Source organism: Bos indicus, chromosome X, assembly GCF_029378745.1.
Source record: "Bos indicus isolate NIAB-ARS_2022 breed Sahiwal x Tharparkar chromosome X, NIAB-ARS_B.indTharparkar_mat_pri_1.0, whole genome shotgun sequence".
NCBI lineage: Eukaryota > Metazoa > Chordata > Mammalia > Artiodactyla > Bovidae > Bos > Bos indicus.
This window is the reverse complement of record NC_091789.1, coordinates 113,683,145-113,710,965: the sequence shown is the minus strand read 5'-3', so window position 1 is coordinate 113,710,965 and position 27,821 is coordinate 113,683,145. Positions and strand designations below refer to the sequence as shown.

Here is a 27,821-nt window from a genome sequence, read left to right as displayed (position 1 = left end):
CATTCCTCACTTGAATGGTGCATTTGTTACAACTGATGAAACAACATTGCCACATCATAATCACCCAAAGTCCGTAGTTTACATTTTGGTCACTCTTAGTTCACAATATCTTTCATGATTTCACTTTGTAAGTCGTATTCTGTTATTTCTGCAGTATCTCATTGATATTCAGTGTGGGAGGGAATTACACTTTTGTTTTAAGTGAATTCTGTGTAACTTGTCTAAACTTCATTTGTTTAATCTCCATTCCGTGGTGCACTGTTCAGAACATCACTGGCTTTCAGGGCTGTCACATTCAGTGTAGATGGCAAGATACTGATATATGTAATCATGTTTGATATTCACCCTCTCCTTACAAGAGCAAATGGACATTTTCTTTTTTAAGTAAATTGGTGCTATGATTAGGTGTAAATAAGCTCCCAGTTCTTTGGATAATGCCATTGACAATCCATTGACAGCATTCTTGGGTCTGATCAAATAGCACCAATGCCCAGAATAACCCTTTCCAGTGATATAAACCAGACCACACACCAGACTTCTGAGTTATTTGTGTTGCCTTGTTGAGGTGACAGAGGGAAGCATCTTTATGAAAAATCGCTATCGTATATCCATTGTGTAGTCACAGCAACAACTCTTGTTATCACTGTCATCTTGAAGAATATATATTAACCTCAGAGACCTTGATAAATGACCCTTTAGGGGGAAATTAATATCTTTAGGCGAGTCAAATATATTAATCATTGGTGCCACGGACAGAGTAAATTTCCTTCTTGCTGCTGTGGCAAATACTGTAAATCCTTGCAAGGTCCACAGGCAACATTTATGGCCTTCTAAATACTGAGCAATGCCTGCCATTCACTGGAATGGGAGTAAGTAACATCTCCTGACCTCAGGTGTTCTAACATGTTAGGAAAATTGTCAAAATCAGTGCTTCTCAAGTTGTAATGTACCTGAATCACCTGGAGAACCTATTGAAGATCTGGGGCTTTCCCTGGTGGTCCTGCAGTTAAGAATCCACCTGCCAGTGCAGGGGACGTGGTTCAATCCCTGGTCGAGGAAGATCCCACTGAGCCCATGATCCACAACAAGAGAAGCCCACGCACCCACAGTGAAGATTAGCCCACACTCGCTGCCACTAGAGAAAGCCTGCATGCAGCAGCAAAGACCCAGCACGGCCAAAAATAATATGTGGGATGAGACCTAAGATTCTGCATTTCTTAGAAATTGTAGATGGTGCCAGTGTTCCACTGAGTGGTCCTTTGCTCAACACTTTTGAACCACCTGCTTTCATAGAGCATTCCTTTCTTATAGCCTAGCAAGTCCGGTCAGAGAAGGCAATGGCAACCCACTCCAGTACTCTTGCCTGGAAAATCCCATGGTTAGAGGAGCCTGGTAGGCTCCAGTCCATGGGGTCACTAAGAGTCAGACACGACTGAGTGACTTCACTTTCACTCTTCACTTTCATGCATTGGAGAAGGTAATGGCAACCCACTCCAGTGTTCTTGCCTGGAGAATCCCAGGGACGGGGGAGCCTGGTGGGCTGCATAGAGTCGGACGTGACTGAAGTGACTTAGCAGCAGCAGCAGCAAGTCCAGTACTGGTATAGCTCTTCACCCAGAAGCTCAGTCTGGTCACCTAAACACATTTCCCTCTTCTTGATGTTCTTTTAGTAAAAACATTTCTGCTTACTCTGTGGACAAGATTCATATCGGCAACTATTGCTTTTATGTCTGTGTCCTTTAAGAACTTTTTACCTTGGTGTTAGAAAGGTCAACTTCATTTTCATCAGAAAATGCTGTTGGGGGAATTCCTTGATTTTCCAGTGGTTAGGAGCACAGATTTCATCTCTGGTCAAGGAACTAAGATCCTGCAAGCCTCACAGTGCTGCCAAAAAAAAAAAAAAATTGCTGTTGGGGGAAGAGTTGTCATGAATGTCCGATTAAAGGTAATTCCATAACACTGTGTTGTTGTTTAGTTGTTAAGGTGTGTCCAACTCTTCTGTGGCAACCCCATGGACTTTAGCCCACCAGGCTCTTCTGTCCATGGGATTTCCCAGGCAAGAGTAGTAGAGTGGGTTGCCATTCCCCTCTCCAGGGGATCTTCCCGACCCAGGGATCAAACTCAGGTCTCCTGCATTTCAGGCAGATTCTTTACCACTGAGCCACCAGGGAGGCCGCATAGGATTGTATGAGAGAGGCAAACCCCAAGTTCCAAGGAGAGACTTATGATGCAAACTCTGTGCTATGCCATTTAATGATGTTCTCAGAAGACCATAGCTTTCCTTTGTAAACTTCAGCTTGTGATCAGTGATCACTGGTGCATGACGCCAAGTACAGCTTTAATAAAATGGTTTCATTGCTGGCTTTGGTCTTGGGCGAAACAGGAGTGATGAAAGATACTGTTAGAGCCTGTATGGAGCCATCACTCAAATGGTTCTATTCCCAAGGAACAGACAAATTACCGTAACCTAACAGAGATTATTTTAAACAATGAAATCTGCTCAGATCTGAGGGTGGAAGCTGGATTCCTTTCCTGGCTTAATATATCTGTTACCAGTGCTGTTAGCTGTAGCTGATTGAAAACCTGACTATGGTGGTTTCAACAGATTGTTGTTGTTGTTGTTCTGTCATTCAGTCATGTCCAACTCTTTGTGATGCCATAGACTGCAGCATGCCAGTCTTCCCTGACCTTCGCCGTCTCCCAGAGTTTGCTCAAACACATGTCCATTGAGTCGGTGATGGCGTCCAGCCATCGCATCCTCTGTCACCCGCTTCTCTTCCTGCCTTCAATCTTTCCCAGCCTCAGGGTCTTTTCCAGTGAGTCGGCGTTGATTTCCTTTAGGATTGACTAGTTGGATCTCCTTGCAGTCCAAGGGACTCTCAGGAGTCTTCTCCAACACCACAGTTTGAAAGCATCATTTCTTCAGTGCTCAGCCTTCTTTATGGTCCAACTCTCACATCTGTACATGACTACTAGAAAAACCATAGATTTGACTATATGGACCTTTGTTGGCAAAATGATGTCTGTGCTTTTTAATACACTGTATTCTAACATAACATATTCTAACATATAGCCATCTAACATCAGATGGCTGCTGGTATTGGTACAGTGAGTTGGTGATGTCAGGGACTTTCCCAGGTCATGGTTACAGAATCCGTAGGTAAGGTCCAGATACCATGTTTACATTCAAGATAGGAAGCAGAGAAAAGGCTGTGCTGAGTATGTCTCCACTGATCAGGGAAGCAAAAGCTGTCCAAGACATTTCCAAATTTCTCCTTGTATCTGTTGACCAGGACTGTTGTATGGCCACACATGGGAGACTAGGAAAGCTTGCCTTTATCTAGGCCACCTTGAAAACTGCTGGGGTTCTGAAGGGAGAAATGGATATTGGGTAGGCAACTAACTAAATTTCCCTGCCTCTATTATTCAACTTTGCTCTTTTTTTTCCCCCTGCAGAATCCAATATTCAGTACTAGGAAAGAGAGCGAGTGTCTGCTGCCAGTAGGGGATGGGTTTGGCAGAGGGAAGAAGCAAAGGTCAGCCTTTCAATGTCCAAACTCCATTTCCCCCCAGTGAGATAAGTATACAGATTGGGTTTTGAAGGCACAAACTGCACCTAAAATCAAAAGGAAAGGTAAACGGACATCACACTGTGCACGCAGAGTAGTTTGGAAATGCAACAACGGAATTTCCAAAGTCATAAATATGGTGGTACCCCTTATCCTGCAATGTCATTAGACAGTTCAAGTGTTAAACAGCTTGTGTTGTCAGCTTAGTGAATCCCTAATGATTTTGAAAGAAGACCTTGTAGTATTAATTATCATTAGTCTGCCTCTCTGGATACCCAGATTCTTGATAAGGAGCAGTTGATAAGGTCTTTTGATAAAGAATGAAGCAACATGGAACGTGAACATCTTGGGGGTATTACATTCCTTTTAAAAATGCCCTTTAGACATTGATTCTTAAATAATGAGGGTCTTTCCAATGCTATTACTATATACTTCCTGTTGATTTTTAGATGACGTTTTGCATCAATTAGAGTTAATTAGACCTGCATTAGATTAGGGTTTTGCCCACTGTGGAGCTGGGTAACTGCTTTTTGCTGCTGCTTCTTCATTTAACCTTATTAAAATAATTTAGTTGCTAGGAGTTCATTCTTCTTTTAAAGAGGAAAGAAAATACAGTTTGGTAGGTGACAGAATGATGTATTTCTCTTTCTTGATTAAAAACTGTGTGTGTATGGCCAAGATCAGGCTTTTCAGCTTGGCTTTGTAACATTTTGAAGGTGATTGCTTTGTTTAATCCTCTGACTCTGCTTTATGCCTCTGAATTAGCTCGTACATTTTTATCTGTAACCTGGTCACTGGATGAAAGGGAATGATGATTTCTCCGTTGTGCAGATTTCAGAATTTGGAGGGGAAAAGTGTGATAAAAGACAACTTTGCATTTTGTTTCATATGCGTAAAGGATATAGAAGTGTTTCATGGATTCCCATAGAAAGTCTGGCAGAAGATGGAGGTTGGGAAGAGAGATGGATGGGCTTCTTTCGCTGTGTCTTAAAACAGGAGATTAGTTCTTCCAGAGAATTTCCTTTCGCCCTTTCCAAAATGAATGCAGAATAGCTTGTGTCAGGGTCTAAAGGCCGGTTGGGGTCCTGGTGGGATTGTGTGGCAGAGATGAGACAAAGTAGAGTTTTAGGATTTTTCACAAGAACCTCCTGGTAGATGGCCTGAACTCACTCACCCTTGGAGAAGTGAACATCACAGTGCTGGGCACTCACTTCACATGGGTGCCTCTAACCTTATTGACAGACTTGTAAGCATGACTCTCTCTTTTGTGTTGGCCTAGAATTTGGAACCTGCTTCCATCGTAGCATTTGACACTTTGTGTCCTGAGCTCTGACAGGGCTGAGAAGATTTCTTTCTTTCTTTTTTGTTAAGATTTTCTTTTTTTGATGTGGACCATTTTTGAAGTCTTTATTGAATTTGTTACAATATTGCTTCTGTTTTCTGTTTTGGATTTTTGGCCCTGAGGCACGTGGGATCCTAGCTCCCTGACCAGGGATCGAACCCACACTCCCTGCATTGGAGGGAAAGTTTTAACCACTGGACCCCCAGAGAAGTCCCTGAGAGCTCTTTGAGGGCAGACAAAGACCTCAGACTCCAGAGGACAAGGAGTGTGTTCTGTCTTGCTTTTCACAGTACATGGTACCAAGTAAATGGATGCAAGATTGAAGCAGCCCACTGCAGTGTTTCAATGTGAGTTTGTCTCTCATTTCATGATCCTCATTTTCATGGGGACATTAGGTCTGCTTTCACTGTACTTCTTTGGTGTCTAGAGAGTTCTTGGTATGGATTTAAAAGGCACTTGAGGGGGGCGGTCCTAAGAGTGGAGGAATAGGATGGGAGACCACTTTCTCCCCCATAAATTCATCAAAAGAACATTTGAACGCTGAATAAATTCCACAGAACAACTTCTGAATGCCGGCAGAGGATATCAGGCACCCAGAAAAGCAGCCCATTGTCTTCTAAAGGAGGTAGGAAAAATATAAAAGATAAAAAGAGAGACAGAAGAGATAGGGATGGAGATCTGTCCCAGGAAGGGAGTCTTAAAAAAGAGAGAAGTTTCCAAACACCAGGAAACACTCTCACTGGCAAGTCTGTGGTGAGCCTTGGAACCACAGAGGGCAACATAACTGGGAGAAAAAATAAATAAATAATTAAAACCCACAGATTACATGCCCAACGATAACTCCCAGTAGAGAAGCAGCGCAGACACCCGCAGACGCCCGCATCCGCCACTAGCAAGCAGGGGCTGGACAGTGAGGCACAGGCTGCATTGCTTACAGTAAGGACTGGGCCTGAATGCCCTGAGGGCAATCTGAGGGAACTAACTTGAGATAGCAAACCAGACTGTGGGATAGTTACCCTGCAAAAAGCCCTAACCTAAGACACCTCCAGGCCCACTCACAGAACAAAGGACTGAGCAGAGCTAGCCGGCTGCGGACTGGCACATCCCCCTCTGGAGACAGGCAGGCGAGGGCAGCCAGAGCCAGAAGGGGGCGGCCGTGATTATCTACCAAACTGCAAGCAGCCTTCGTTGCTAACCAAGACTTCTTGGGATTCTGGACGGTTGACATCCACCTGAGAAGGTGCACTGGTTGTACACCCAGAAAACTGAGTGGCAGGAAAGCAGGAGGCGATAAGTCGCAGCAACTGTGCTCACCAAACAACTGGTCACCTGAGCTGCTCAGACCTGGGAAGGGCTCAAAACGCTGGCCCAACCGAGTCTGTGCCTCTGAGGAGTACCTGAGTACCTGAACCTGAGCGGCTTAGACCTGGGAAGTGCATGCAGCCCAGGGTCAGCCTCAGACAGTTCCCAGTAGAGCAACCTAGAGCCTAAGCAGTGTAGACAGGGAAAGCATACATGCCGTGAGTGGGGGCAAACCCAGTGTGGCTGAGACACTGCGAGCTCTCCCCACAGATGCCAGTGTTATTTGTTTGCAGCGTCTCTCCCTCCCCACGGCACAACTGAGCAAGTGAGCCTAAAAAAGTGTCCACCACCGCCTCCTTGTGTCAGGGTGGAAATCAGACACTGAAGAGACCAGCAAACAGCAGAATCTAAAACAGGGAACTACTTTGGAAGTGACAGATGGAGAAGTCTTGAGGCTACTGTAAGAATAAGACTGAAAACCAGAGGCAGAAGGCTTAAGTCCAAATCATGAGAACACCAGAAAACTCCTGACTCCAGGGAACATTAATCGATAGGAGCTCATCAAACGCCTCCATACCTACACTGAAACCAAGCACCACCCAAGGGCCAACAAGTTCCAGAGCAAGACATACCACGCAAATTCTCCAGCAACACAGGAACATAGCCCTGAGCTTCAATATACAGGCTGCCCAAAGTCACTCCAAACCCATTGACATCTCATAACTCATTACTGGACACTTCATTGTACTCCAGAAAGAAGAAATCCAGCTCCACCCACCAGAACACCGAAACAAGGTTCCCTAACCAGGAAACCTTGACAAGCCACCCGTCCAACCATACCCACAGCCAGGAAACTCCACAATAAAGAGAACTCCAAAAACTGCCAGAATATGGAAAGGCCACCCCAACACAAGATGAAGAGGCAGAGAAATACCCAGCAGGTAAAAGAACAGGGTAAATGCCCACCAAAGCAAACGAAAGAGGAAGAGATAGGGAATCTACCTGATAAATAATTCCAAATGATGATAGTGAAAATGATCCAAAATACTGAAAACAAAATGGAGTTACAGATAAATAGCCTGGAGACAAGGATTGAGAAGATGCGAGAAAGGTTTAACAAGGACCTAGAAGAAATAAAAAAGAGTCAATATATAATGAATAGTGCAATAAGTGAGGTCAAAAACACTCTGCAGGGAACCAACAGTAGAAAACGGAGGCAGAAGATAGGATAAGTGAGGTAGAAGAATGGTAGAAATAAATGAAACAGAGAGGAAAAAAGAAAAACGAATTAAAAGAAATCAGGACAATCTCAGAGACCTCTGGGACAATGTTAAATGCCCCAACATTCGAATCATAGGAATCCCAGAAGAAGAAGACAAAAAGAAAGACCATGAGAAAATACTTGAGGAGATAATAGTTGAAAACTTCCCTAAAATGGGGAAGGAAATAATCACCCAAGTCCAAGAAACCCAGAGAGTCCCAAACAGGATAAACCCAAGGCAAAACACCCCAAGACACATATTAATCAAATTAATAAAGATCAAACACAAACAACAAATATTAAAAAGCAGCAAGGGAAAAACAGCAAATAACACACAAGAGGATTCCCATAAGGATAACAGTTGATCTTTCAATAGAAACTCTTCAGGCCAGGAGGGAATGGCAGGACATACTTAAAGTGATGAAAGAAAATAACCTACAGCCCAGATTACTGTACCCAGAAAGGATCTCATTGAAATATGAGGGAGAAATCAAAAGCTTTACAGACAAGCAAAAGCTGAGAGAATTCACCACCACCAAACCAGCTCTCCAACAAATGCTAAAGGATCTTCTCTAGACAGGAAACACAGAAAGGGTGTATAAACTCGAACCCAAAACAATAAAGTAAATGGCAATGGGATCATCAGATCAGATCAGATCAGTCAGTCAGTCGTGTCCGACTCTTTGCAACCCCATAAATTGCAGCACACCAGGCCTCCTTATCCATCACCAACTCCCAGAGTTCACTCAGACTCACGTCCATCGAGTCAGTGATGCCATCCAGCCATCTCATCCTCTGTCGTCCCCTTCTCCTCCTGCCCCCAATCCCTCCCAGCATCAGAGTCTTTTCCAATGAGTCAACTCTTCGCGTGAGGTGGCCAAAGTACTGGAGTTTCAGCTTTAGCATCATTCCTTCCAAAGAAATCCCAGGGCTGATCTCCTTCAGAATGGACTGGTTGGATCTCCTTGCAGTCCAAGGGACTCTCAAGAGTCTTCTCCAACACCACAGTTCAAAAGCATCAATTCTTCGGTGCTATACTTATCAATAATTACCTTAAATGTAAATGGGTTGAATGCCCCAACCAAAAGACAAAGACTGGCTGAATGGAAATGGAAACAAGAACCCTATATATGTTGTCTACAAGAGACCCACCTTGAAACAAGGGACACATACAGACTGAAAATGAAGGGCTGGAAAAAGATATTCCACGCAAATAGAGACCAAAAGAAAGCAGGAGTAGCAATACTCATATCAGATAAAATAGACTTTAAAACAAAGGCTCTGAAAAGAGACAAAGAAGGACACTACATAATGATCAAAAGATCAATCCAAGAAGAAGATATAACAATTATAAATATATATTTACCCAACATAGGAGCACCATAATATGTAAGACAAATGCTAACAAGTATGAAAGGGGAAATTAACAATAACACAATAATAGTGGGAGACTTTAATACCCCACTCACACCTATGGATAGATCAACTAAACAGAAAATTAACAAGGAAACACAAACTTTAAATGATACAATAGGCCAGTTAGATCTAATTGATATCTATAGGACATTTCACCCCAACACAATGAATTTCACCTTTTTCCCAAGCGAACACGGAACCTTCTCCAGGATAGATCACATTCTGGGCCATAAATCTAGCCTTGGTAAATTCAAAAAAATTGAAATCATTCCAAGCATCTTTTCTGACCACAATGCAGATTAGATCTCTTACAGGAGAAAAACTATTAAAAATTCCAACATATGGAGGCTGAACAACACGCTGCTGAATAACCAACAAATCACAGAAGAAATCAAAAAAGAAATCAAAGTATGCATAGAAATGAATGAAAACAAAAACACAACAACCCAAATCCTGTGGGACACTGTAAAAGCAGTGCTAAGGGGAAAGTTCATAGCAATACAGGCATAACTCAAGAAACAAGAAAAAAGTCAAATAAATAACCTAACTCTACACCTAAAGCAACTAGAAAAGGAAGAAATGAAGAACCCCAGGCTTAGTAGAAAGAAAGAAATCTTAAAAATTAGGGCAGAAATAAATGCAAAAGAAACAAAAGAGACCATAGCAAAAATCAACAAAGCCAAAAGCTGGTTCTTTGAGAGGATAAATAAAATTGACAAACCATTAGCCAGACTCATCAAGAAACAAAGGGAGAAAAATCAAATCAATAAAATTAGAAATGAAATGGAGAGATCACAACAGACAACACAGAAATACAAAGGATCATAAGAGACAACTATCAGCGATTATATGCCAATAAAATGGACAACGTGGAAGAAATGGACAAATTCTTAGAAAAGTACAACTTTCCAAAACTGAACCAGGAAGAAATAGAAAATCATAAAAGACCCATCACAAGCACAGAAATTGAAACTGTAATCAGAAAGCTTCCAGCAAACAAAAGCCCAGGTCCAGACGGCTTCGCAGCTGAATTCTACCAAAAATTTAGAGAAGAGCTAACACCTATCCTGCTCAAACTCTTCCAGAAAATTGCAGAGGAAGGTAAACTTCCAAACTCATTCTATGAGGCCACCATCACCCTAATACCAAAACCTGACAAAGATGCCACAAAAAAAGAAAACTACAGACCAATATCACTGATGAACATAGATGCAAAAATGCTTAACAAAATTCTAGCAATCAGAATCCAACAACACATTAAAAAGATCATACATCATGACCAAGTGGGCTTTATCCCAGGGATTCAAGGATTCTTCAATATCTGCAAATGAATCAATGTAATACGCCATTAACAAATTGAAAAATAAAAGCCATATGATTATCTCAATAGATGCAGAGAAAGCCTCTGAAAAAATTCAACATCCATTTATGATAAAAACCCTCCAGAAAGCAGGAATAGAAGGAACATACCTCAACATAATAAAAGCTATATATGACAAACCCACAGCAAACATTATCCTCAATGGTGAAAAATTGAAAGCACTTCCCCTAAAGTCAGGAACAAGACAAGAGTGCCCACTCTCACCACTACTATTCAACATAGTTTTGGAAGTTTTGGCTACAGCAATCAGAGCAGAAAAAGAAATAAAAGAAATCCAAATTGGAAAAGAAGAAATAAAACTTTCACTGTTTGCAGATGACATGATCCTCTACATAGAAAACCCTAAAGACCACCAGAAAATTACTAGACCTAATCAATGAATATAGTAAAGCTGCAGGATATAAAATCAACGCACAGAAATCCCTTGCATTCCTATACATGAATAATGAGAAAATAGAAAGAGAAATTAAGGAAACAATTCCATTCACCATTGCAACAAGAAGAAAAAAATACTTAGGGATATATCTACCTAAAGAAACAAAAGAGCTATATATAGAAAACTATAAAACACTGGTGAAAGAAATCAAAGAGGACACTAATAGATGGAGAAATATACTGTGTTCATGGATCGGAAGAATCAATATAGTGAAAATGAGTATACTACCCAAAGTAATCTATAGATTCAATGCAATCCCTATCAAGCTACCACAGAGCTAGAACAAATAATTTCACAATTTGTATGGAAATCCAAAAAAACTCAAATAGCCAAAGCAATCTTGAGAAAGAAGAATGGAACTGTAGGAATCAATCTGCCTGACTTCAGGCTCTACTACAAAGCCAAAGTCATCAAGACAGTATGGTACTGGCACAAAGACAGAAAAATATAGATCAATGGAACAAAATAGAAAGCCCAGAGATAAATCCACGTATCTATGGACACCTTCGGAGAAAGCAATGGCACCCTACTCCAGTACTCTTGCCTGGAAAATCCCATGGACGGAGGAGCCTAGTGGGCTACAGTCCATGGGGTCGCAAAGAGTCAGACATGACTGAGAGACTTCACTTTCTCTTTTCACTGTCATGCATTGGAGAAGAAAATGGCAACCCACTCCAGTGTTCTTGCCTGGAGAATCCCAGGGACGGGGGAGCCTGGTGGGCTGCCATCTATGGGGTCGCACAGAGTCGGACATGACTGACGCGACTTAGCAGCAGCAGCATGGACACCTTATCTTTGACAAAGGAGGCAAGAATATACAATGGAGAAAAGACAATCTGTTTAACAAGTGGTGCTGGGAAAACTGGTCAACCACTTGTAAAAGAATGAAACTGGAACACTTTCTAACACCATACACAAAAATAAACTCAAAATGGATTAAAGATCTAAACGTAAGACCAGAAACTATAAAACTCCTAGAGGAAAACATAGGCAAAACACTCTCCGACATACATCACAGCAGGATCCTCTATGACCCACCTCCCAGGATATTGGAAATAAAAGCAAAAATAAACAAATGGGACCTAATTAAACTTAAAAGCTTCTGCACAAAAAAGGAAACTATAAGAAAGGTGAAAAGACAACCTTCAGAATGGGAGAAAATAATAGCAAATGAAACAACTGACAAAGAGTTAGTCTCAAAAATATACAAGCGACTCCTGCAGCTCAATTCCAGAAAAATAAATGACCCAATTAAAAAATGGGCCAAAGACCTAAACAGACATTTCTCCAAAGAAGACATACAGATGGCTAACAAACACATGAAAAGATGCTCAACATCACTCATTATCAGAGAAATGCAAATCAAAACCACAATAAGGTACCATTTCATGCCAGCCAGAATGGCTGCTATCCAAAGTCTACAAGCAATAAATGCTGGAGAGGGTGTGGAGAAAAGGGAACCCTCTTACACTGTTGGTGGGAATGCAAACTAGTACAGCCACTATGGAGAACAGTGTGGAGATTCCTTAAAAAACTGGAAATAGAACGGCCATACCACCCAACAATCCCACTGCTGGGCATACACACCGAGGAAACTAGAATTGAAAGAGACACATGTACCCCAACATTCATCACAGCACTGTTTATAATAGCCAGGACATGGAAGCAACCTAGATGTCCATCAGCAGATGAATGGATAAGAAAGCTGTGGTACATATACACAATGGAGTATTACTCAGCCATTAAAAAGAATACATTTGAATCAGTTCCAAGGAGGTGGATTAAACTGCAGCCTATTATCCTGAGTGAAGTAAGACAGAAAGAAAAACACCAATACAGTATAATAATGCATATATATGGAATTTAGAAAGATGGTAATGATAACCCTGTATGCGAGACAGCAAAAGAGACACAGATGTATAGAACAGACTTTTGGACTCTGTGGGAGAGGGCGAGGGTGGGATGATTTCGAAGAATGGCATTTAAACATGTATAATATCATATAAGAAATGATTCGCCAGTCCAGGTTCAATGCATGAGACAGGATGCTCACGGCTGGTGCAGTGGGATGACCCAGAGGGATGGTATGGGGAGGGAGGTGGGAGCGGGGTTCAGGATGGGGAACACATGTACACCTGTGGCGGATTCATGTCAATGTATAGCAAAACCAATACAATATTGTAAAGTAATTAGCCTCCAATTAAAATAAATAAATTTATATTAAAAAATAAAAGGCACTTGAAATATCTTGACTTTTTCTTTTCAGGGCACAATGATTACAGGGGATACCTGGTGTAGCTGTCAAGCCAAAAAACAAAAAATGTGGGGAGTCGAGGAGAGTGAAAAAAGCATGGAGGTTGATGGGCATGGATACATTCAGGTTTTCAATTAACTCGCCATGTTGCTGCCTAAGAAGCATACAATAAAATGGGCAGCTCTGTCATTCTTGGGAGATGAGACTATTCTCTCAGCTCTACAAAATGAGACTGTGGTGATATTGAAATGCTGCCAGTCTCCCCACTGGGCAGACTGCCTGCATTTCACCCAGGCCCGGAGTTCTTTCTCAGCTGCTCTGGAATCTGCCCTTCCTGCTGTTCCCTTTCCGCCAAAGGCCAGCCTCCCTGAGCTGAGAGAATCTGCCCTTTGTTGTACTTGAGGGGAGACTGTTTCCAGCATTTCAATTGCTCTTCTCCTGGGGAGCCAGAGAGAGAGGGAGAGGGAGAAGCCGTGTGACAATTGTTTGACTCTCAAGCCAAAATGCAAGAGTTCTCTGAAGCTATCCCATCTTTGAAGTGAGCAGTCTCCCTCCGAGTCCTTCTGGCTTTGAAGTGGTCATCAGCCCTGCGTTTGTCCTGAGAGAGCCCCTGAGAGACACTGCAGTGATTTCAACTTTGGAGCCCCTGTCAGGAGGCACCTGTACAGCTTTGGCTGAGACACTCAAGCTTGGGCACGCATCTCGGTCACCTCTGGCTGCCAAACAACATTAAACCCTCCTGGCTTCTGTTTGGGTTGTGATTATCACTCCTGACTCCCATCTAGTGGCTCGGCTGGTCAGGGCCAGTCTTGGCTGATCATGGCTGGGATTGCCAGTGTGTCGGCGCTGAGAGGGAAGGTCGACTGGAACTGGCTGGTCTGGGTGGCCTTGCTCATATATCTTTCCATTGGCCAGCTATTGGCTGGGGCCATTGGGATGACTGAACTCCAAGACTGGGGACAGAGGCACACAAGGCCTCTGGAGGCTTTGATTCGGAATCACTGAATCACCACTTTCACACATGTTGACTGAAGCAAAGTCATGTAGACGTTCCAGTGTCAAAGGGTAGCTAGCTGAATTTCACGTCTTGATGAGAGGAACTACAAAGTAAAACTAAAAGTGCCTGGATGCACAGGGGGAAAGACTTTGTGGCTGGCCTTGCAGTCCATGGCAGCCTATGATGTCAGGGGCAGCGTGAAGTTGTGTGTCAGGTGTGGGTGTATATTCTCAGGGTTTAGGCTTTGGGGAGATTTGGGGGGATGGGTGTGCTGGAGAGGCAGTAGAGCAGATGCTGAGGGGCTTTATACATCCCTTTGGCCTTCAGCATCTTTCATTAGGTCTGCCATAAATAGGCCACAAGAGCTTCCTTCACCTCACAAGTATCATAGATCCTTTATCTTCCTGCCCTTCCAATAAAGCCGATGTGTGTGCTCAGTACCTCAATCATGTCTGACTCTGTGACCCCAGGGACTGTAGCCCATCAGTCTCCTCTTTGCATGGGATTCTCCAGGCAAGAATACTGGAGTGGGTTGCCATGCCCTCCTCCAGGGGATCTTCCCAACCCAGAGATTGAACCTGGGTCTCTTGCATCTCCTGCATTGGCAGGCAGGTTCTTTACCACTGAGCCACCTGGGAAGCCTTAATAAAGCCAATACTAGGTATTAAATTAGAGAAGGCAATGGCACCCCACTCCAGTACTCTTGCCTGGAAAATCCCATGGATGGAGGAGCCTGGTAGGCTGCAGTCCATGGGGTCGGGAAGAGTCGGACACGACTGAGTGACTTCACTTTCACTTTTCACTTTCACGCATTGGAAAAGGAAATGGCAACCCACTCCAGTGTTCTTGCCTGGAGAATCCCAGGGACAGGGGAGCCTGGTGGGCTACCATCTATGGGGTTGCCATAGAGTCAGACATGACTGAAGCAACTTAGCAGCAGCAGCAGCAGCATTCATATGAAAAGTCAAAAATAAATAGTGTTTATTTAACTAAATTATTAAGTGATTACAGTTGATCCTTGAACAACTGGGAGGTTGGGGGCAGTGAGCCTCTGTGTAGCCAAAACTCTGCATAGAACTTTACAGTCAGCCCTCAATATCCACAGTTTCGCATCTGTGGGATCAAAGAAGCTCGGATTATGTAGTACTAAAGCAAATATTTATTGGAAAACAATATCAGACCTGCACAATCCAAACCCATGTTGTCCAAGTGTCAATCCAATATGATTACTTTTGCCATAGTTTTTGCCTTAAGGTTGAAATACAGTTACTCAACACCTGAGATTTTCCCCCTCATACCAACATGAAAGTCCATGGGGCACATATTTTTGTTTATTTACCCTACCCTAGTCACATAGGCTCCCTCTGCCCAGCACATATACAAAATTCCAGACTCCCAGGAGGAAAGCCAGTGTTCAGAATCAACTATATTGTTCACACAAACAGTTGAGGCGCACCCTTACTAGTCCTGGGCTTGGTTGTCCAGAAATCCAAGTTCTCAAATGCCAGCCAAGGCCAGCCTTGCCAACAGGCCTATCTAAGGATGGCAGTCTCTGGCCTGTTATGCTACCCTTTTTCTCCACACCACGCAAGAATCTAAGCTCCTTGAGGGCCAAGATCTTTGTGTTGTGATGTGCCTCCTAGAACAGTGTGTGACACACAAGTGCCGAACAAATATTTATTGAATGAAGAGAGGGAATGCCGGCCCTCAGGTGGACTTTTCCCTATGACAGAAATAACGCCCAAAGGAAGAACAGTCTCTTGATTTCCCCCACCTAGACTTTCCCTGAAGCAGCAGGCCTGTATACGACTCCCATCCAGGCAGCCCCTTGTCCAGGGAACCTGAAACAAGCCTGGCTTCCACACCCTCTCAAGGCCATCTGGACACAGGAGCAGTGTGTCCAGAGTAACCTAGTTAGTTGCTTGGTGAGGCTACAGGTCTCTCTCTTTTAAAAAAAAAAAAAATTTAATACAATAAAGTATACTGTATTGTTACATGCAGGAATCACTGACTTTTCCTTTTTTTTTTTAATATATTTTTTTAGCCAGGGCGTCCACATCTCTTGATCCTGATTTTCCTCTTCAGCCTGTTTGTTTTTCGCCTTCCCTCAGTGCTTGGGGTTGAACTGAATCCTGGCCTAGGTGCAGACCATTTGATTTGACCTGCATCTGATTGTGATCTTTATACCAGCAATGTCTTTGTTTCTTCTTCTAATGTTTATTTTTAAAGGCAAAAAGACCATTTGAAAGGACTTTCCCCTTACATAGTATATATTTCCTCCTCTGTTTTCAGATCCAAAACCATTTTTCACTGTGACTGTGTAAGCTCTTTACCTGTGATCAGTGACTCCTCAGGGTAAAAATCTCATTTTTTCATTCTCTGTTCCTTCAGTAATAGAAAGATTAAGCTAATTTCAAAACTACTTATGTCAGGATTTCATTCCATCTGGAAAGTCTTATCTATTTCATCAAAGGCTTGTTTGTCACATTCTGAATTTTGACAAATGGATGCAATGAATCATTGGTTGAAATTCAACAGAGTGCCCAGCCCTGTATTCTCTGTCTTGGCTTAAGATTGGTCTCAGCTCAAAAATACTCAGTTGAATTTATCAGCAGGGGAAAAAAATAAAAGGTTTTAAAAATGCATATCATAGTACCATCTGAGAATATAAATCTTATGTAACATTTGTCATCAAAATTAAGTTTTAATATTATTTCAAGAATATGTTGATCCATCATTTCGACCCATAGAATATGCTAAGTTGGCATATTAATATTAATTCTAACTAATGCTGAGTCACTTTTGTACAGGGAGAATATTCTTCTGAATGAAAAGAATTATGAATCTATTCTTAGGGCAAATAAAAAATGATTGCCCATCAAGATTCCCAGACTGATGAGATGAATTAATATTTCTGGCTGAGAAATGATAAATTCTGAGGGAGAAAACTGTCAGGGAGCATTCACCAGCAACTTTAATAAATGACTTGGTCTTGACAGAAATGTTTTAAATACAGCTTCTAGATGTTTAAAGTATTTAGTCATGTTGACAAGAGTGGGTTTGCCTTTCCTAACTTTAAAAAAGAAAGAAAGAAAGAAAACTGATATGTTAGAAAAAAGAGAATCACCTGGCAGGATATCAGAGTCCTCGGCTAGTGTTCTTGAGGGCAGTGGCTTTTTACTTTCTGGAGCTTGTAGGAACCGAAAAGAATTTCTGAACTGTGTTCTTCATTGTATAGATGAGAAAACTGAGGTCCAGAGAGGTGCAGCAACTTGACAGAGGCCACACAGTAAACTGAAGCAGAGCACAGAACAGAACTCAGGTTCTTTCACTTTCAGGTTGCTGTGCCTTTCTCATCCAATTAATTATATGATCGGAGGCAGGGGGCCCCAACCTCTATATCAGATCAGCAGCAGCATTAGGTTAGAAATAAAGTGCACACTAGAGCCTGTTATACAGAGTGAAGTAAGTCAGAAAGAGAAAAACAAATATCATTAGGTTTTCCTATATATGCACTATATATATATTCCTATATATGCACTATAGGAATCTAGAAAAATAATACTGATGAACCTATTTACAGAGAAGAAATAGATTTGAAGATGTAGAGAGTGAACTTGTGGACATGGCAGGGGGAGGAGAGGCTGGGAGAAATTGAGAGTAGCATTGACATATATCCACTATCATGTGTCAAATAGATAGCTAGTGGGAAGCTGCTGTATACCACAGGGAGCCCAGCCTGGTTGCTCTTTGATGACCTACTAGGGTGGAATTGGGGAGGAGGGAGGATCAAGAGGGAGGGGATATATATATATATATATATATATATATATATATATATATATATATGACTGATTTGAGTTGATGTACAGCAGAGACTACCACAACATTGTAAAGCAATTATCCTCCAATTTAAAGAAGAGAAAGTGCACAATAAATGTAATGCACTTGAATTATCCCAAAACCATCCCCTCCCCTGATCTGTGGAAAAATTGTCTTCCACAAAATCAGTCCCTGGTGCCAAAAAGGTTAGGGACCACTTGACTAAGGCAGTGGTTCTCAAAATCTGGGAGGCTCAGAATTGCCTGGAGAGCTTGTTCATACACAGCTTTCTGGACCCTACTTCAGAGATTGTTTCTATAGGTGTGGTGTCAGGACAGGGAATTTGCATTTCTCTCAAGTTCTCAGGTGATGCTCTTGGTTCTTGTCCAGGGACCACACTTGGAAAACCCCTGAGCTAAGGGTTGGAGGAGATAGTCAGGAAGCTAAGAATAAATGTGCACTTTTCTGCAGGGGAAAGGAAATAATTGACTGATTTCAGCTATTCTTGAGTATCTTTGTACTCAGAGAATAGAAGATCTGTTAGTAATTGTACTTTTCCTCTTGTACTTGTAATTATTGTTAAATAAGGTTTCTACTATTAGCCCCAGTACCTGGTAAATTTCTTTCCTGAGTCAGAATTGTGACCCACTGAGGGCCTGGATAATGGGTAAAGGGGACCACAGCAAATCATTGCTAAGGAAAAGAAAATCCCTAAGAGGTATTTTTAAAATACAGAACAATGGCTGATTGTAAAACCTCTTCAGAATCAAAATCACTACCAGGAAATCATCAGATTGCCTTTATTCATTTTGAACATTTCCATTAAAGTGGGGGAAAAAAAGAGAGCCAGAAACGGTGACTGCAGACAGACAGAAAAGTTGGTTAATTGAGTTGACAAAGAGAATTGAACTTAAAGCAGGAATTGTATCCCTCCAAATACTGTTTTTTCTGGACCAGTTAACAAACTGCTTGCCAGAAATGTGCTTTATGTTTTCCATGGTGCCACAGCATGGGAAGACCACCTGATATAAAGATGATATGTAAAAATCACAGAGTCTTTTCATTAACATAAAGTTTATTTCTTCTTTTTACCTTTTCATCAGTAATCATTAACTAAATTGAAATGGATGCTATGTAATATATTAAGACAAAATCACAATCAGTGGTTGCAAACTTCCTTCCCTCCTCTTTTCAGAAATCTACCTGATTAAAAGAAACCCATGTTTACCTGCTCAGAATCCCTCTAAATTGTTCCTTTCACCTTCCTAGAGTAGGAAAAACTTATTCCTTGCTGGCCAAAAACTAAACCATGGTTTGGGGAGAAGGGGAGAGAAAAGAGAGAGTGGAGGAAAAGGATCAAGATGGATTCTGTGCCCAGTTTGACTCTTTGCGACCCTATGGACTATAGCCCTGTCTTCTCTGTCCTGAGATTCTCCAGGCAAGAATACTGGAGTGGGTTGCCATTTCCTTCTCCAGGGGATCTTCCCGACCCAGGGATCAAACCCGCATGTCCTGTGTCTCCTTCATTGCAGACACAGCCTCCAGGGAAGCCCAGATCAAGACTTGAAAAATCTTTTGTGTGTAAAAGTTTCCGAAGCAGCTGTGAGGGACAAAGGAATTGGAGATCGGGGAAGGGGTTGAGGAAGTGTTGCATGGGTTATGAAGGGATCTCTATTACATTGTTTTGAACATCAAAAAGAGCTGCTTTTTTGATGGTCTGTAACTCCTAAAAGAGATAGTGCTCCAAGATTGGACCACATGGGTCCTTGGATTTATTAAGTTTACTCAGGTGCCTACAATTCAATCTCTGCTCTAATAACATTTGTTTGCAAGAGGGAATCAAGGGAATCCATGGAAAATTAGGTTTCCAAGGAAACCAGCTTGGATGGGATAAGAGGAAGATTAGGCCTTTCTGTCAATTAACAAATATTTACAGTCACATGAAGTCTCTTGCTGTTGGTGAGAAGGGAAGCATTCCCTACTGCTCCAGTGAAAGTGCTAGAAGAGATGGAGATACAGGGGAGAACTTGAGACGGCAGGCCCCCAAAAGGGAAAAATATACTGTGGCTTTAAAAAAAAAAAAAGATTCTGATAAAAACTCTCCATCAGTTATCCATCACTGCATTATAAACAGCCTCAAAACTCAGTAGTTCAAAATAAGTCTTTTATTTTGCTCAAAAATCTGCAATTTGGGGGACTTCCCTGGTGATCTAGTGGCTAAGACTCAATGCTCACGATGCAGGAGGCCCAGGTTCGATCCCTGGTCAGGGAACTAGATCCCATGTGCCACAATTAGGACTTGGTACAGCCAAATACATAAAATAAATATTAAAAAATCTGCAAATTGGATAAGGTTCAGCAGGGAGGGTTTGTTTTTTCTTCTTTTGTCCACTAGGAAGGCTCACTTTGGGGCTAGTGAAACCATTTTCAAGATGGGTGGAGAGTTGGTGCTGGTTCTCTACTGGGAGCTCACCTGGGGTCGGGAGCCTTGGTTTCTTGCCCCATTGGCCTTTCTCTGGACTGCTTGGGCTTCCTTGCATGAAAAGGGAAAGTGTCAGTTGCTCAGTCGTGTCTGACTCTTTGTAATCCTATGGACTATAGCTTGCCAGGCTCCTCTGTCCATGGGATTCTCTGGGCAAGAATACTAGAGTGGGTTGCCATGCCCTCCTCCAGGGGATCTTCCCAACCCAGGGATCGAAGCCGCATCTCTTCTATCTCCTGCATTGGCAGGCGAGTTCTTTACCACTAGCACTACCTGGGAAGCTCCAGTGCTATACAGTAGGTCCGTATTAGTTATCAATTTTATATTGGGTTAACCAAAAAGTTCGTTTGGGTGTTTTCATACAATGGTGTGGAAAAACCTGAATGAACATTTTGGCCAACCCAATATAGAGTGGTGTGTCTGTGTCAATCCCAGTTTCCCAGTTTATCCCTTTCACCCTTTCCCCCTGGTAACCACAAGTTTGTTTTATATATCCGAGACATCCTCTCATTTAAAACGAGGATTGGGCCTGTGGTCCCCTTCCCATGTGGGAAATGGAAGAGGTTCTTGAAAGGCCAGGGTCACAGTCATAGTATTAATAAACATAGCTAGAAGATACAGGAATTGAAGGAGAAGACTGATACAGGCCAGGGTTCTTAAAGTGATGCTCCTCCACCACCCACATATCTGGCCTGCTTGATGAGAATATAGGCTGAGTGGCGATAGACTGGGGTGCTGCTTCAGAGCTTTGGGTCCAGCGGCTTGAGTTTGAATCCTGTAACTTCTCACTAGTTGTGTGACCCCGGGCAAATTACCTGAGACTTCTGTTCCTCTTTCACCTCATCTATAAAGGGTGTCACCAAATAGTTTTGTTGTTTAGATGGGAGAGACCCTGGAATGCATCTAGAACAACACCTGGCAATTACTTAGTGCTCAGTGATGCTTGTTGTAGTTTTTATTATTGTGCTTGTACATATCCCTTCATGAATCATAATCTCCAAAGAGAGAGCCTGGAAACCTTCATTTCTAACCAGCCCCCTCCTGTGTGATTCATATACGTCCCCAAGTGTGAACACCACCGCTCAGGCCAAGAGAGCAATCAGGTGATGTCAAGGCAAGATGGACTAGCCCAGGAGCATCTCACTTCCCAACAATTTGGGGAAATGAGGATTTTCCTGTAAGTCAGTCCTCCAGATGGCTGACACTTTTCTCTTGTTTTAAACACCCAGTCATCAAAGTTAAAACTTGATCAATTATTCATTCTAAAGTCTAAAGTCTATTATATGCTTGCACAGAGAATTCTAGAAAATAGTGGTGGTATTAGCAGTATTTGGGAAGGTGATTCAGTGTCATCAAGACAGTCACAGATAGTAAATATTTATAGACTCCCTCGTTGTGTCCCCTTATTGTGGTGGGCACTGAAAGTACAATGACAAACACGACGCAAACCCTGCCTTCAAGAGGCTTACCGGCTAGTGAAGGAAAGGCCAGGAGATGGCGCTGATGCAGTAAGAGAGGTGACAGAACAGAAGGCTGTTTTGAGCTTTGTCACAGGGATGTCCTAAAGGCTACAGAAGTGTGGGAGGGTGGCCCTCATGCTGGGCCCTCTGAGTGCTTGGGCTGCTTGTTTGATGGCTGCTGCATCCTGCCTGGCTGTCAGTTGACACTCCTCACTCCTGTCAATTTGTCTGCCTTCAAATGACATTCCTGTCCTCATCAAATGCACTGCTTCTAATCTGCTGTGGGCTGGAAACTGGATACCCTGAACTTGCTGGAACACTGCCCTCTCAGAAAGGCCTTCTCTGACCTTGCCATCTAAAATAGTGCTCCACTCCCACCACCCTCCCTGCCCCCACACATGGTCTGCAACCTCTTACCCAGCTTGACTTTCCCCTGTAGCATGTATCACCTCCTGATGTTACCTGTCTGCATTTATATCTGATGGTTTGCCTTCTTCACTAGGTTATAAGTGCCAAGAGGACACTTAGTCCACCTCTGTGTCCAGTACCTGGTACCTGACCTGACTCAGAATAGGTTTTGAATAAATATTGAGTGTGTGCATGCTCAGTCATGTTCGACTCTTTGCAACCCCATGGACTGTAGCCCGCCAGGCTCTTCTGCCCATGGAATTCTCCAGGCAACAATACTGGAGTGGGTTGCCATGCCCTTCTCCAGGGGATCTTCCCAATCCAGGGATCGAACCAGGGTCTCCTGCATTGGCTGGCAGATTCTTTACCACTGCTCTACCTGGGAAGCCTAAATATTGAGTGAGTGAACAATAGTAATAGATAAATTTCATTTTCTTTTTTTGTCAATGTTTTACTTGTACTCGGTGGCTCAGCAGTAAAGAATCTGTCTGCCCAGCACAGGAGACATAGGTTTGATCCCAGTCAGGAAGATCCCCTGGAGAAGGGAATGATGGCAACCCACTCTAGTATTCTTGCCTGTGAATTCCATGGAGAGAGGAGCCTGGCGGGCTATAACCTATGGGGTCACAAAGAGTCTGACATGACTTAGCAGTTAAACAACAACAAATAACTTGCACTCAGTAAAATGCACCCATCTTATGTGTTCAGCTCAACCAACACAGGCACGTGTGTGCACACATTGTAACTCTACCTAGAGCAGGATACAGAGCCTTGCTGGCAGCCACCCAGCAGGTCCCTCAGAACCCTCCCAGCCCATACCTCCTCCAGAAGGTACTCATTCTTCTGACTTCTACCATCATTAATTAGTTCTGCTCATTCTTGAATTTCATAAGTGTAATCATGTAGTGTTTTTTCTTCTGTGTCAACCTTTTCAACACTGTGCCTATGAGGTTCATCCATGCTGTTGAATGGAATGGCACTTCATGCTTTATTTCATTGCTTGTAATGTTCAGGCTGAATTTGCTGTAATAAATGTCACCCCTTTTACTCACATGTGGATTGTTTCCAGGTCTGGCTGATAAGGAAAATGAGTTTCGAGAATGGTCATGCAAGGCTCTATGAGTTAAAGGGCATGAATGTCATGGCAACTTTTTTGGACGGTTTACTTGTTACCCATTTTCTTAGTCCTCCATTTCTGGAACCCTCCCCCTCTTCATACTCCTTCAGGGTTCTGATTTATGCTTGGACTTGTGTGGTCTGCCTGGAACTCAGTCAAATTTACAAAACCCTTAGTTGGCCTGCTGGAGCAAAGCCACATTCCTGGTGGTTCATTCCCAAGACACAGAAGCAAAACGCTATTAGCTATTCCCTCATAGTGACCATCCCTTCTCTTCCTCTGTTGTCCTTGATTCTTGTTCACTTTATGCTAATTCCCTCCACTGACTGAGGACACCTTTGGGCTGCATGTATGTCATAATAGGTGTTATCAACCATTGCTGCACATTATGACCACTTGGGGAACGTTAAATAGCATCATGCCTGAGCTACACTCCAGAGCAATTAAATCAGATTCTCTGGGGTGGTGTCTGGGTATCAGTGTTTTGGAAATACTTTTCAGATGATTCTAAGAGACAGCTAAGTTTGAGAACCATTACAGGACACATCTTGGGGCTTCTGAGGTAGCTCAGTGGTACAGAATCTACCTGCCAATGCAGGAGATATGGGTTCCATCCCTGGCTTGAGAAGATCCCCTGGAGGAGGAAATGGCTACACACTCCAGTATTCTTGCCTGGGAAATCCCGTAGACAGAGGAGCCTGGCAGGCTACAGTTCATGGGGTTGCAAAGAGTCCGACATGCCTGAGCAACTGAGCACACACACACACACACACACACACACACACGGGAAACATCCTAGGAGATGGTGCAGATATGTAGAATCAGCTCAGCCCCTTTCCCCACATCAGGCAGAATCAACTTGTTCCCACAGGACTTACTAGCTAGGGCTCTTTCACATGCTGTCAGCTTTATAAATTGCAGGGAGAAATTTTTATGGGAATGGCTTAAAATGAGGAAGTCAAGGAATATGGCTTTTTTTTCCACCATATTAGTAACTCCATGGTGTCTGGAGCAGTATTAATTCAAGTTGACTCATGTATTACAATTGAGATCCATCATTTAAACTCCAGGCTGTAGCAGAGAGCAGAGATGCCTTGACTACCATTGGATGGGCACTTCTGAAAGACAGTTCCTTTTTTTTTTAATTTGCTTTATTGAAGTATAGTTGATTTAAAATATTGTGTTAATTTCTGCTCTACAGTGAAGTGATTCAATTATACATAGATATGCATTCTTACTCATATTCTTTTCCATTTTGGTTTATCACAGGATATTGAATATAGTTCCCTGTGCTATATAGTAGGACCTTGTTGTTTATCCATTGTATATATAGTAGTTTGCATCTGCTAACCCCAAATTCCCAGTCCTTCCCTTCCCCATCCCTTCCCCCTTGGCAACCACAAGTCTGTTCTCTATGTCTGTGAGCCTGTTTCTGCTTTGTAGGGAAGTTCATTTGTATCATATCTTAGATTTCCACATGTAAGTAATATCATACGGTATTTGTCTGAAAGACTGTTACTTGTGATATGTTTAAGTGGGTACTACATATAAATAGAATTAGTACCACCACTTCAGAAGTGTCATGAGGTCAGGGTCAATTTTTTAATCATCTGTTTCCTGCCAGTGGTCTTTCCTGGTGGCTCACAGGTTAAAGCGTCTGCCTCCAATGCAGGAGACCCAGGTTCGATCCCTGGGTCGGGAAGATCTCCTGGAGAAGGAAATGGTAGCCCACTCCAGTATTCTTGCCTGGAGAATCCCATGGATGGAGAAGTCTGGTAGGCTACAGTCCACGGGGTCGCAAAGAGTTGGACACGACTGAGCGACTTCACCTTCACCTTCCTGCCAGTAGCCAACAGTGTTTTGTCCAGTACAGCTAACAATTGTTATTTATTGCACTCGGTGTTTAAAACTTAATTAGTCATCAGCTATCACAACAGCCCTAATGAACACTTAGGCACTGTCCCCTTTTCTAAGCTCTTTACATGCATTCATTCATCTACTCTTCTCAACAGCCCTAGGAGTGGAGTTATTATCATCTCCATTTTATGGATAAGAAACTGAGGCACAGATTGGTTCAGTTCCTTACCAAGGGCTCACAGCTGATAACCAATAGAGCTAGGATTCAAGCACTTTGGGTTCAGAGACTGTTTCCTTATCATCTACCCAGTGCTTCTCAAATTTTAACATGCATAGGAATCACCTCGGAATCTTATAAAAAATGCAGGTTCTGGCTCACTAGATCTGGGGTAAGGCCCAAGATTCTGCATTTCCCACTCCAGTGTTCTTGCCTGGAGAATCCCAGGGACAGGGAAGCCTGGTGGGCTGCCGTCTATGGGGTCACACAGAGTCGGACACGACTGAAGCGACTTAGCAGCAGCAGCAGCAACAAGCTCTCAGGTGGTGTCAGTGTGATAGGCACTGCATTCATGATCTGCATTTTGAGTAGCAAGGACGTGCCCTGTGAGATTATTTCTTTTCCTGTCCCCATTTTCAGGTGAGCATTCTGAGGCTTGGGGCTTCCCGAGTGGCTCAGTGGTAAAGAATCCACCTATCAATGCAGGAGACGAGAGTTCGATCCCTGGGTCGGGAAGATCCCCTGGAGAAGGAAATGGCAACCCACTCCAGTATTCTTGCCTGGAGCATCCCACGGACAGAGGAGCCTAGAGGGCTACAGTCCATGGGGTCGCAGAGTTGCACACGACTGAGCGACTAGATAACAACAAACAATTCAGAGGCTCAGAGAGGAGACCAGTTTCACCAGCTTCTTGCAGAAAATATACAGTGAAGCTATGATTAGAATTCCTGCAATGAGGGTCTCAAAGGTGATGGTTTAATCACTATGCTTGGGTGCTTGGTGTATGGCTGTTGAGTGCATGAGTAAACTGCCACCAAATGCTGGGTCTGACAGGTCACCACTGTGTAGCCGGAGGTTGGAAAGTAATGAATAGAACCCAGGTAATCACATGTCTTTCATCTGTGCTTTTTACAGCTAGGAAATGAATCTAGTATCAGTTTTTATCTTCATATTTTCTTCTCATGGCCTAGACAGGTCCTTCCACCATTGCTGTTGATGAATCATAAAGGAAGCAGCTCAGTGAGCGTTCGTGAGGGATACCTTGCCATGTGTCTGTTTGCCGTCACCTTTACTTTGGAAGAAGCGACACAGACCTGGCATCCTGGTGACATGAATGCTGGTTCTTAAACTGACAGCAGAATTAAGAGATGCAGAAGCAATGCGCATTCAGAAATAATGCCACTAGTTAAGCTTTTGACGTCAGCAAAGAGATCGTTTTCTACTCTTTGGAGGAAAGAAAATATTTCCACAAATAGCCTTGACGCCCCCACCCCTGCCCCCGCCCCAGGCTCAGTGCAATTGTGTGGTGGATGAGATTCAAGCTCTCATCTGCCCACTCTGTCCTGATACCAGAGATTTACTCCCTGAGGGACTTACTGAGAACAAGGCCATGAGAACAAAATCAGAATGTTCATGTTCATGTTCCTTGCAACAATTCAACAATTATAGGTTCCAGGAAGAAATCTCTAAGCACTCCCACCCCTCTGGACACTGTTTTCCAGCTAGATAGTGCATCCAGTGAGCCTTGTGTATCCACAGCCTCCATGTCTGCTTTTAAGGAGAGCTGACAGTAAGGGACTTGATCATCCTTGGATTTTGGTAGCCGTGGGAGGTCCTAGAGTCGATTCCCCATGAATATTGAGGGATATCTGTATGTGTGACAGAGAGGCTTTGCTTGGAATAAAATTTATTTACTTATTAGATTATTTTAAGAGGTACTTCTTGCCTCAGAGAACTGAAGGGGTCAGACTGTGTAATGGAAAATATGTGACTCATAAAAATATATGACTTCATGCAACAGAAATCAGGGGTGAAATCCTGGCACCTCCACATTGTCATGGGGTCCAATGTTAAAGAAAACACTCTTAGCTGTATTTTATTGATTAGAATTCTGAAGCTGTGATTCTTTCTGCAGAAATGTCAGTTAAGGTACTAGCTTGTCTCATATTTATCACTGCTGGGAGTGAGAAACCAGACCTGAAGATGAACAGCTGTATTCACTTCACTCCATCACTCATTCATTCCATTCAGTTTCTCAATAGAAGTTGTGGAGTGCCACTGTGTTAGGTGCTCTGGAGGTCTCATGGAGCTTAAAACAAGGTGCCTATCCTCAGGAGGTTCACAAAACTACTAAGAATGCAATACGAAGGTTAACAATAAGAACTAATGTGTGACAAGTATAATACAAAAGGTACACAGTGCCACAGAGCAGTATTTCCTCAAAAAGCAGACCTGGGTTGTGCTTCAGCATCATCTGGGAGCTTATTTGAGATGCAGATTATTGCCCCCACCCCCAGGCCCACTGAATCATAAGCTCTGTGGTTGGGGCCCAGGGATCTGCATTTTAAACAAGATCCTAAGGTGATTTGTAAGCACATTAAAGTTTCAGAAGCACTTTTAAAAGATCACTTGTATCAGAGGAAGAACACACTAAGGTCTTGTCCTCAAGGGCTGGTGACTCGAAAGGAAAGATGAGATTTGAATATGAATAATCAAGTGG

At 42.9% G+C, this 27,821-nt stretch overlaps 1 protein-coding gene across 1 annotated transcript in view; it reads left to right on the top strand.

Annotated features, from left to right (window-relative positions):
• The window catches only part of LANCL3 (LanC like family member 3), a 121,886-nt gene that overhangs the window by 26,751 nt on the left and 67,314 nt on the right, over positions 1 to 27,821 (top strand). The window lies entirely within an intron of this gene.